Raw genomic sequence first — 10,959 nt, forward strand, 5'->3', positions numbered from 1 at the left:
TTGAGGAGTGCTCAGTCACCCTCCCAGGTGTATATTGCTCGCTGAGTGACCCCTGGTTTGCCAATCTCGAACGATGCGCAGCTACCCAGGGCCGACGAGCCGCAAACACGGCGAAACACGTGTCCTCTGGTGCTGTCGCATCGTTCAATGAGTACCTGTTTCTCTACGTGCAGCCATAGAAGCCATTTTAATCTGTATGTTTGAATTTCAAACACGTCTAGCATCATTTACTTATTTTTTTAATGGCTTTTCCCCTTCTTTATAATTCACTGGCTTGCACTGTGGCATTGAGGAGTGCTCAGTCACCCTCCCAGGTGTATATTGCTCGCTGAGTGACCCCTGGTTTGCCAATCTCGAACGATGCGCAGCTACCCAGGGCCGACGAGCCGCAAACACGGCGAAACACGTGTCCTCTGGTGCTGTCGCATCGTTCAATGAGTACCTGTTTCTCAACGTGCAGCCATAGAAGCCATTTTAATCTGTATGTTTGAATTTCAAACACGTCTAGCATCATTTACTTATTTTTTTAATGGCTTTCCCCTTCTTTATAATTCACTGGCTTGCACTGTGGCATTGAGGAGTGCTCAGTCACCCTCCCAGGTGTATATTGCTCGCTGAGTGACCCCTGGTTTGCCAATCTCGAACGATGCGCAGCTACCCAGGGCCGACGAGCCGCAAACACGGCGAAACACGTGTCCTCTGGTGCTGTCGCATCGTTCAATGAGTACCTGTTTCTCTACGTGCAGCCATAGAAGCCATTTTAATCTGTATGTTTGAATTTCAAACACGTCTAGCATCATTTACTTATTTTTTTAATGGCTTTTCCCCTTCTTTATAATTCACTGGCTTGCACTGTGGCATTGAGGAGTGCTCAGTCACCCTCCCAGGTGTATATTGCTCGCTGAGTGACCCCTGGTTTGCCAATCTCGAACGATGCGCAGCTACCCAGGGCCGACGAGCCGCAAACACGGCGAAACACGTGTCCTCTGGTGCTGTCGCATCGTTCAATGAGTACCTGTTTCTCTACGTGCAGCCATAGAAGCCATTTTAATCTGTATGTTTGAATTTCAAACACGTCTAGCATCATTTACTTATTTTTTTAATGGCTTTTCCCCTTCTTTATATATATATATATATATATATGTATATATATATATTGATTGAACGATGCGACGGCACCAGAGGACACGTGTTTCGCCGTGTTTGCGGCTCGTCGGCCCTGGGTAGCTACGCATCGTTCAGGATTGGCAAACCAGGGGTCACTCAGCGAGCCATATACACCTGGGAGGGTGACGGAGCACTCCTCAATGCCACAGTGCAAGCCAGTGAATTATAAAAAAGGGGGAAAAGCCATTTAAAAAAATAAGTACATGATGCTAGACGTGTTTGAAATTCAAACTTACAGATTAAAATGGCTTCTATGGCTGCACGTAGAGAAACAGATACTCACTGAACGATGCGACAGCACCAGAGGACACGTGTTTCGCCGTGTTTACGTGCGTTCGGGATCGGCAAACCAGGGGACCCCTGGTTTGCCAATCCCGAACGATGCGCAGCTACCCAGGACCGACGAGCCGCAAACACGGCGAAACACGTGTCCTCTGGTGCTGTCGCATCGTTCAATGAGTATCTGTTTCTCTACGTGCAGCCATAGAAGCCATTTTAATCTGTAAGTTTTAATTTCAAACACGTCTAGCATCATTTACTTATTTTTTTAATGGCTTTTCCCCCTTTTTTATATACCGTATTTTCACGCGTATTAGCCGCGGCATATGCGCGATTTTTTTTTTTCGCGGACGCTCTGCGGCTTATTTGCGGGTGCGGCTTATCTGGTGACTATTTTTCCCTGGTACTTTCCCCATACCCCAAATTAAACGAAAGGGCCGACAGTGCCTCATGTTTTTCGGAACAGGACCGCCCTGCCAGTGCACGAACAATACCGAACAGAGGCGGGTCCACATTCGAGTGGACTGACCTTCCGAATACATTCCCCCACGCAGCTTTAACAAAAGGGGTGACAGTGATTCATGTCTCCTGGAACACCACTAACCCGTCAATCCACGAAAAACACGCAACAAGGGCACAATCCGATCTGAGTAGAACACTAGAACTGACCTCATTTGTTATACATCATTCCAACACCGGAATGTGGGCAGGGTTTATGGCCTTCCCTACGGTCTCCTCTGTCGGCAGACCCAAAGGAAGGGTTCAGTACACCTGACATCGGGATAAAACGTGGTCAGCTAAGCGTCAGTTCTGATTTGACCAGAGCAGCAGCATTCGTGGACACGGGCACGGCAGTTAGAGGTGAGGCATGGCTCCAACGCGAAGGCACAGCTACGACAGCGGCTTCAAACTAAAAGTCGTCGACTTCGCGGACCAATACGGGAACAGGACAGCCGGCAGGGAGTACGGCGTCGACGAGCGTTGAGCGTCTCTATTGATTTTGTATGTGCATCACTGGTTTAGCGCACAAAGCAGTCGCGTCGTATTACCCGCGGCTTATCTGCGAGTGAGGTTTATCTGCAAAAACATTTTCAAAATGTACCTCAAAACGAGTCCTGCGGCTTATCTGCGGTGCGGCTAATACGCGTGAAAATACGGTATATATATATATATATATATATATATATATAAAGAGGGGGGAAAAGCCATTAAAAAAATAGGTAAATGATGCTAGACGTGTTTGAAATTCAAACTTACAGTTAAGATGGCTTCTATGGCTGCACGTAGAGGAACAGATACTCATTGAACGATGCGACAGCACCAGAGGACACGTGTTTCGCCGTGTTTGCGGCAAACACGGCGAAACACGTGTCCTCTGGTGCTGTCGCATCGTTCAATGAGTATCTATATATATATATATATATATATATATATTTAATTCTGGTAAGTCATTCTTGCGAAGAGGTCGAGCAAGTGTGCCCGACCATCACAGCTTATTTCGAAAAAAATCATGGCAGTTCCTAGGCACATGTAATCCTGCACCATGAAATATTTCTGCTCCATTGCAAATAATTCAAGGGCAAGGCGCCTTCGAAGCGAGCGTCTCTTACATAAACTACCTTTCACTAGAAGGTTTGCCGCGGCGGTTTCGAATCACTTGGAGAGGTACAATTTCTTTTTTTCTTGTAGAGTAATATTCATTTCATTTGCTGCACGTAATTCCGAGTTTGTTACTCTAACCGGAAAACGCTAGTCGAAGGCGCAACAAACACAATTTTTTCATGGTTTCATTAATTTATTGCTAGTGGTGCATAGGACAACTTTGGATGAATATTTTTATATATAGGGCTTTGCCAGTACTTTGAAGAAAAAATAGCTCTTCAAGGCAAACAGGTATTACACAAAAAATATTCAAAGTCAAGGCTTTTAGTAAAGTTGCCCATATTGAACTGACAAATATGCAGTGAAAAGTTTGGTCTGGAGAAGTATTAAGAATGTTGTTCCAACTTCTCAGAATTTTGCAAATGCTATTCTGTAAGCAGTCGGCAACGTGGAGCGTTTCTGAGGACATGCGGCATTTGGTGCGTCTCACATACATGACTCTGAGGCGCACCGCATGGTTGGTCCCTCCCTGCTCTCCCAGGTACAGGCGAACGCCCCGCATCGCCGCAAATGTGCCCCGCCAGTGCCGCCGGGATTCAAATGCAAGACGACCCCCAAGTTTGGAATGTGCAATTTTGAAAAAAAAAAAGTCTTACATTGGAGAAAATACGATAATTTACTCTCATACTGCCATAACAGAAAGTGAATATTTTAGTTTTCTAGCGTATGTTTTGTCTGTGCAGACCAACTGATATGTGCAAGCTGGACACTATCGCTGCCAAACCATAAGGAATACTTGGAGCACACATTTTCCCTTTTGAAGATTGCAGAATTTAGGAATTCCTGCCGTGGAACCTATGATTTACTGCTGCAGAAAACTGGTGGCCGTAACTGTGTGCTGAAGTTTTAGGGGCTTACCGAATTTTCTCCCCAATTTGCACCCCCGAATTGAGTTTTGTCTCTTTTTGGGTTGCACCCTATTACTACCTTCAAAACTGCACCCAACCTGGACATTTCATTGGCAGCAGTATACTAATCTTTCACACAGTACGCTGTTGATTTCTCCTAAACACATGATGATTGGTACGGCAAAGGCAGATAATACAGTGAAGCCTGATTTCATACCTAAATTCAGCCTAATGATATTTTTTTCTTCTGAATTTGTAGGAATTTTTGCATGAATTTGTGTGATATCGTTGCTGTTTGGACAGAGTTTTAACCCCAGAATTTGAGAAAACACAGAACCCCAAAACTTTGATGTATAGAAAATTATGGTTGCTTATCACAGGGCAAGTCTGAACAAGAGCGGGAAACAGCAATGCCTAGCCCAACAGCTGGCATGTCAAACACGAGCACGAGTATTGGGAAACGTAAACGGAGCAAGGCGGACCCATCAACACCTAAAAGCCGAAAGTGGGCTGTGCAGAACACGAGTCCTTTGCCCATACTACAAACAGTTGACAACAAGGCAAGCACAAAGTACCATTTGATATGCTTACAGAGACCATAAAAAGAGGGGAAGTGTACAACTGATATGGAGTCCTGTTTCATGTGGATTGGCATGTGATATAGGGGAGATCCAGGACTAAGGAATGAGGCAGCTGGAGTTAGACAGCCAAAATGGTAGTGCGTCCCACAGTGTGACCCAAAAAAACGTGGCAGCACTTTTCTGATGCGCAAGTTTCACATCAGTGAGCTAAAAGTGCAAATATTGCAGCTGTAATGTAAAATAAGTAAGCTGTAGAGTAGTAGAGCTGTCACATCATTTATTATGCCAATCTGAAGACACTGGAACAAAAATCACCGAATTGGGGCTGGAAAGGTGAACTATCCCATTAGCACAGTTTGCTCCACAGACTTCCCAGTAATAATGTACCCTGATGCGCGCTTTCATTAATGCTATAGGAGCAATAAGTCGGTGATGCACGACATTGCCCTTTTTGATGAGCTCTGCGATGAAAAACGTCACAAAAATGAGGAAGGTCTACATTAGTAACATCCTCACAATGGCAAAAGGACTGCATAGAATTGACAAGGCAACCGCAGAGAAAAAAAGCGTGTTGCCCACTGAAAGCAGTAGCCAGCAGTGGCAGTGAGCAAAAATCCTGATCTGATGTCCCCTAATGTGGTTCAGTAGTGTCCCACCCCTTCAACCAGGAAGGAAGGAATAGGACGGTTTTTCTCATTCACAAGTCGTTCAGTAAGAGTGTTACGAAAAGGGCCTTGAGGAAGCCATTGTTAGTTGGCCTCGCAGGCCAATTTTTTTATGCTTTTTCGGAACCTATACTTGGGTGTGCAAGCTTTATTCTACTTTGGGACTGAAAGGAGAAAAAAAAAAGTCGGAACTTAAAAGATGTCCCATTCTTTCTGCCTCTCCCCAACTAAGTAGGGTGTACTAATCTACCTCAGGCTCATTCCTCTTTCTTTGATTCAGTGCCTTTCAGACCAGTCCAAGTCCTGCTGTTTCACACGCTTTTACTGAGTATTTACCTCATTTTTGTTCAGGTGCACATAGGGAATGACATTTACATACCCAAATACAAATTCGAGTGGGCCATGAAGAGCAAAAAGGACTCGAAATTCTGTCGTGAGCTGGCCAGACAACTTTGGACGGAAGAACAGCTCCGCGGACGAAGTGTCACCGGCAAGGCTTCTAATCGCTATGCAAGCACATGCTCAGCGAAACCAATGCTAACACCTGTCAAGGTGCAGGCAGTGTTCAGTAAGTGTAGAGAGCACATTTGACCTCTTTAATTATTCTGAGTTCTGAGCAAGAGACATGCCATGGGGGAAGGGGGGAGGAGAGGCTTGGGTTTCATGACCCCAGGTTTTAGAAAAAATTGGGTGTGAGCAGATTTTCACTGAGAAACTGGAGCAGCAGCACATTAATCATATTTTGTACCTAAGTACTTATAAATGTACTTTGTGAAGGGATATACTTTGTGTGATCTGTATCAGTGACTGGCATCACAAAGGATGGCATATGTACGTATGTTTTGATGGATTTCTTGCAATTCAAACAAAGATTGCTGGTCCCCTCAAGTGTGAATTAACGAGGTCTACTGTACAAATGTGCATTTTGGGAGGAAAGGTTTCTGCGCAGTATACAAAGAAAAAAAAAATGTGGCAACTTCTTACTTGCCATTTTTTGCTAGTGTGGCCGAAATTGGGCAAAATCATGATACTACTGCTTGTGACATTGTAGCAAACTGCTTCTAGCTCAATACGTACTTCTAAAACGATGAATGTGATGTCAACAAAAAGGGCATGCAATGATGAAAGGAATGGTGTCTGTTACATTGTTCTCTGATCAATGGCATCTGTACAGGAAGGCCTTGAATAACAGCATTTTTCATATTTCCTTGTGACTTCGACAATTTTTGAGAAAAAGTTTTCGTCACACATGGTGCAGGGACAAGGGAAGCGTTGACCATGCACCTGTGAGCGGATGAATAGATTAGGGCCCTTTGGGGCATAGTTTTCAGTTGAGAAGCTGTCAAAGCTGCCCGGGACAGTCTGACCAATGTTTGGACCAATTTTTCTACCCCTCTCCCATGAAAATGACTGACGCTTGTAGCTTAAATAGAGGCACATTTTTCATCATTTCCTGTCCTCTGAAGAATGTAGTTTTTCAAAAAAGATAGGAATAGCAAGGTTCCTTGCTTGTTCGAAGGTCACTGGAAGCCTGTAATCGGAAGTGAGCAATATTGGTACATGCTAAGCACAGAAAGTTATAGTACACATTACGACAAAAGTTTTACAGTATGCACGGAGCAGTGTACTCTCTCCGCGGTGCCATTCTTGCAGTGAGCAGAAGCGGGCTAGGTCTACCTGCTGAGAGGTGTGGCGGCCATGCCGACAGCAACAACCCACAGGGTGCCACTGTCGGCATAGCCGCCCACCCCTCTCAGCAGTTGGACGAGCCCATTTCCGCTCATATGTCCTGTAAACTTTTGTCGGGGATCTGTACGAATTTTGCCGCTACGTCCAGTGAAAATGCTTGTTGCTTTATTCCACCAAGACATGTTCTGAAATTATAAGTGCATGCAGACTTTTGGCTAGCATTGGTTGCTGCCTGATCACCTTCGTCACTGTGGTCATTGTTATATGCATCACCGCCATGAATGACAAAGTCATCATCTGACGTGGCCTGCTTCTGTCTTCTACCCACTGGTTGTTGCAGCATGCGAGATCTCTGAAACTATTGTAAACTAGGACTAGGCTGTCTTGTTCCTGTAGTGTGCTCCATTGATACAAGCAAGTGTATGGGGCGAGGTCAGGCCTTAATTTGGGAGAGAGTCACACAGATCAAAGTGAAGGATGTCACTTACGTGATTAGCTGTTGATATCGTGCACAAAGGATGCATGTGAACTCTGCCTATCTGGTTTTGCTGCTGCATTTGTCACTATTTTATGTCTCAAATAGATTGTATTAGATGGCTATTAAGACAGAGATCGCATGCTGCCCACCCAGTACCACAGTGATTTCTCGGCCCCCACAAAACGATCCCGGATTTTAACCAAATTTTTTTAGCAGTCCCTAATACTGCGAAACGACACACCACGAAACATTTCTTCCAAATCTCAATGTGGCGGGTGCTACACACGAGCAAAGTTCGCAGCGCTGGCGAAAAACCGTGCCTGGCGTGAACGGCAGCTGCGGCTCATAGAAAGCACTTAGAAGTGTGCGGTTTTCTTCTGCGTATAGAGGAAACCATGCTTTACACAGTGTCCAAATCCCGTTGTCGTGCTGTAATCTGTGCTGGTATAACAAAGGCCGGAAGTTTCGCAATTTCCTCCTACTTCGTGATTTTTTTTTTGTGGAAAATCAAACCATTAAATTTTAATGAATATTTTTCCTCACAAGGCTCGTGGAATACTTCCACATGAAAAATCGCAAGACACGTAACTCTTGTAGTCATTGCAAGAAAAAAAAGAGGAAGTATGCAATTTTTCCAAAATTCGCTAGAATCGAGCGTAAAATACGCAATGAAGAGGTCGGAAGAGACGCCTGAAACCAACGCAGTTTTATAGAGCGAGCCTTCCTCTACAACATATTTAAAAATCTCGAGGGTGTTTTTTCGTATACGGGAGAAAATAATTTTTTTTGTAGTAAAGGGTATTACGGCCACATGACCCACGTTGCATGTATCCGGTGGGGTGCTATATTTGTTTCTTGGGCTCCCGTTTTAATTACTCGTATTTCTGATTTTTTTCTGGTTGGTTTTCAATATGGCAACCACCAGGACCTAAGGAACATGAGTTGAGCGCTGTGGAGTTCCAATTCACCAGTATGAATATTATAGGCGTGTAGATGCATGTTCACTTGATGAAAGTTCCCTTTATCTGTCACATTTAAATGCTGAACAATTCAGCAGAAATATTAACCACAAAAAGTCTAACAAATTATAACGCTAGAGGAAAAGACGAATGTGCAAAAAAGTCATTTACATGGCAGTACTGGAAATGACGGAATCTCGTGGTGGTGGTTCATCGTCCATGCTGTCCTAGGTTCCAGTGAGGCTCACAGCTATATAAAGCCTTGCACCATTCGCGTATGGAAGGGTATACCCGCGGATATCCGCAAGAAACTTCTGGGTTCGGATGAAATATGGACGCTTGTTGTGATCTGCGGGTCAGACGCGGATGGTGCGGGCTCAGGAGCGGGTCAGACTCGGATAAACCGCGAGATTGCGCCATCAGTTTGCTTCACACTAGGCACAGAACATAGAGTACAAGGTTTACGAAAGCCGCTCGCGCATCTGAGAGAGATCTCTGGCGTCTCGAGTTGAGGTGCGCGTCCGGCGCTGATCTTGCGTTTCACTTGCAATAAACTCTACTTATCGCGTTTGGTGCAAAATGTGTTGATGTGCTTGGTGCCGTATAATCTTTCGTGGAAGCTAAATCTGTACTTGCTGTCGTGTATCCTTTGGTAGCATCATGGACGCTCAGGACCTGTCCTCGCTACAAAAGCTATGCCGCTCCGGGGTTTTCACTGTCGGAACGAGAGAGAGGAAGTCGCCCGTGTGGATGAAGTTTGGTGACAGCTTTTTTTGCTGCCCCCCCCTTTTTTTTTTTTGCTGTTTTGTGTTGACGGGAAATAACGTTTATTTCCTGGAAAATTGGCCTGATTTATCGAGCATAGAAACTGAACTATTGCTGCGTGCCGTGGGAGACGCGGATTTTTGGATAGGATGCGGATGTGAAAAACCTCACCCGTGCAGGGCTTTAGCTCACACGACCAAACCGCTAATCCCCAATCTCCATTGCCGGCACCGTGCACACCGGAAACAATGGCATAAACTTAACCACCTATGATTTCAATACGCGTGTTATGCTACAGAAGCAAAGGCTATGGTAACCTTGCAGAAGTCTGTGCCACAGCATATTGCTTGCTCATTAAAACCCAACCACACCAGAGAAAAATTAAAAATAAAACGAATTAATACAGGAGCCCAAGAAAAAAAAATATAGCACCCCACTGGACACATGCAACGTGGGTCACCGTGGTCGTAATACCCTCTACTACAAAAAAAAAATTTTCTCCCGCATACGAAAAAACACCCTCGAGATTTTTTAATATGTTGTAGAGGAAGACTCGCTCTATAAAACTGCATTGGTTTCAGGCGTCTCTTCCGACCTCTTCATAGCGTGCTTTACGCTCGATTGTAGCAAATTTGAAAAATCGCATACTTCCTCTTTTTTTCCTGCAGTGACTAGAAAAGTTACGTGTCTGGCGATTTTTGTTGTTGAAGTATTCCTTAGGGCCTTGGCAGGAAAAAGTATTAATCAAAATTTAATGGTTTCATTTTCCACAAAAAATCGCGAAGTAGGAGGAAAATTGCGAAACTTCCGGCCTTTGTATACCTGCACCGATTACAACACAACAACCGGGATTTGGACGCTGTGTAAAGCATGGTTTCCTCTATACGCAGAAGGAAACCGCACAGATCGAGGTGCTTTCTATGAGCCGCAGCTGCCATTCAGGCCAGGCACGGTTTTCGCCAGCCCTGCGAACTTTGCTGGTGTTTAGCACCCGCCACATTGAGATTTGGGAAGAAATGTTTCGTGGTGTGCCGTTTTGCAGTATTAGGGACTGCTAAAAATAATTTCCTTAAAATCCGGGATCGTTTTGTGTGGCCGAGCAGGTCCGCGGATCATTTCACGTGGAATCGCCCGGTCAGCCAGCCATTTTAAGTGTTTGTTCCTGCCAAGGTTGCCAATACCCAATATTTGTGATCATTTCAGATGCGTACAACCACTTTGTAAAGGAACGTGCAAGCAGCACACCTGATCAAGGAAGACTGGGAAGCTTCAACCTCCACATGCGTTCTTTTTTAAATGACTTGAATAAACAATAGTGCCCGTGTCACCTACCCCTGGCACAGTTTGCCCGTGGATCTGAGGAAGAAATAAATAAGTTATTATTTGAATGCAATGCTCATGCCTTTCTGAATTTATCGGTTCGGCTACAAATGTTCTGCAACATTCCTTACAGTGACAGCATGCGACTTAGTCTCAATACTTCTCGCAAGTAACTCTGGGATCCTTCAATTTTCATGTGGCATACAGTGCAGCTTTCTTAGGGTGTTTCTGGCAGGGTGGCCCATTACCTTTCTCACAGGCTTTCTTGCAGGCCTCGAGGGCTGTAAGAAATCCTGTGAGAAAGACTCCTAGGCCACCGTGCAAGAAAGCTGCATTGCCACTGCCTGTAAGAAATCCTGCAGGAAAGCCTCCCTGGAATCCTCCAGGATCCCTGTAAGAAACTCTGAGAGAAACTTTGTAAGATTTAGTCTCATAACCTCATAGAAATTCCCTCAGCGGTCTGAGAGAATTCTTTCGTAAGATTTTCTGCAGTATTTTTCAATAGGGAGAATATTCGAAAAGCGAAATGTGATGCCGTTGGAAAAA

This window comes from Ornithodoros turicata, unplaced genomic scaffold, assembly GCF_037126465.1.
Source record: "Ornithodoros turicata isolate Travis unplaced genomic scaffold, ASM3712646v1 Chromosome133, whole genome shotgun sequence".
NCBI classification, from domain to species: Eukaryota; Metazoa; Arthropoda; class Arachnida; order Ixodida; family Argasidae; genus Ornithodoros; species Ornithodoros turicata.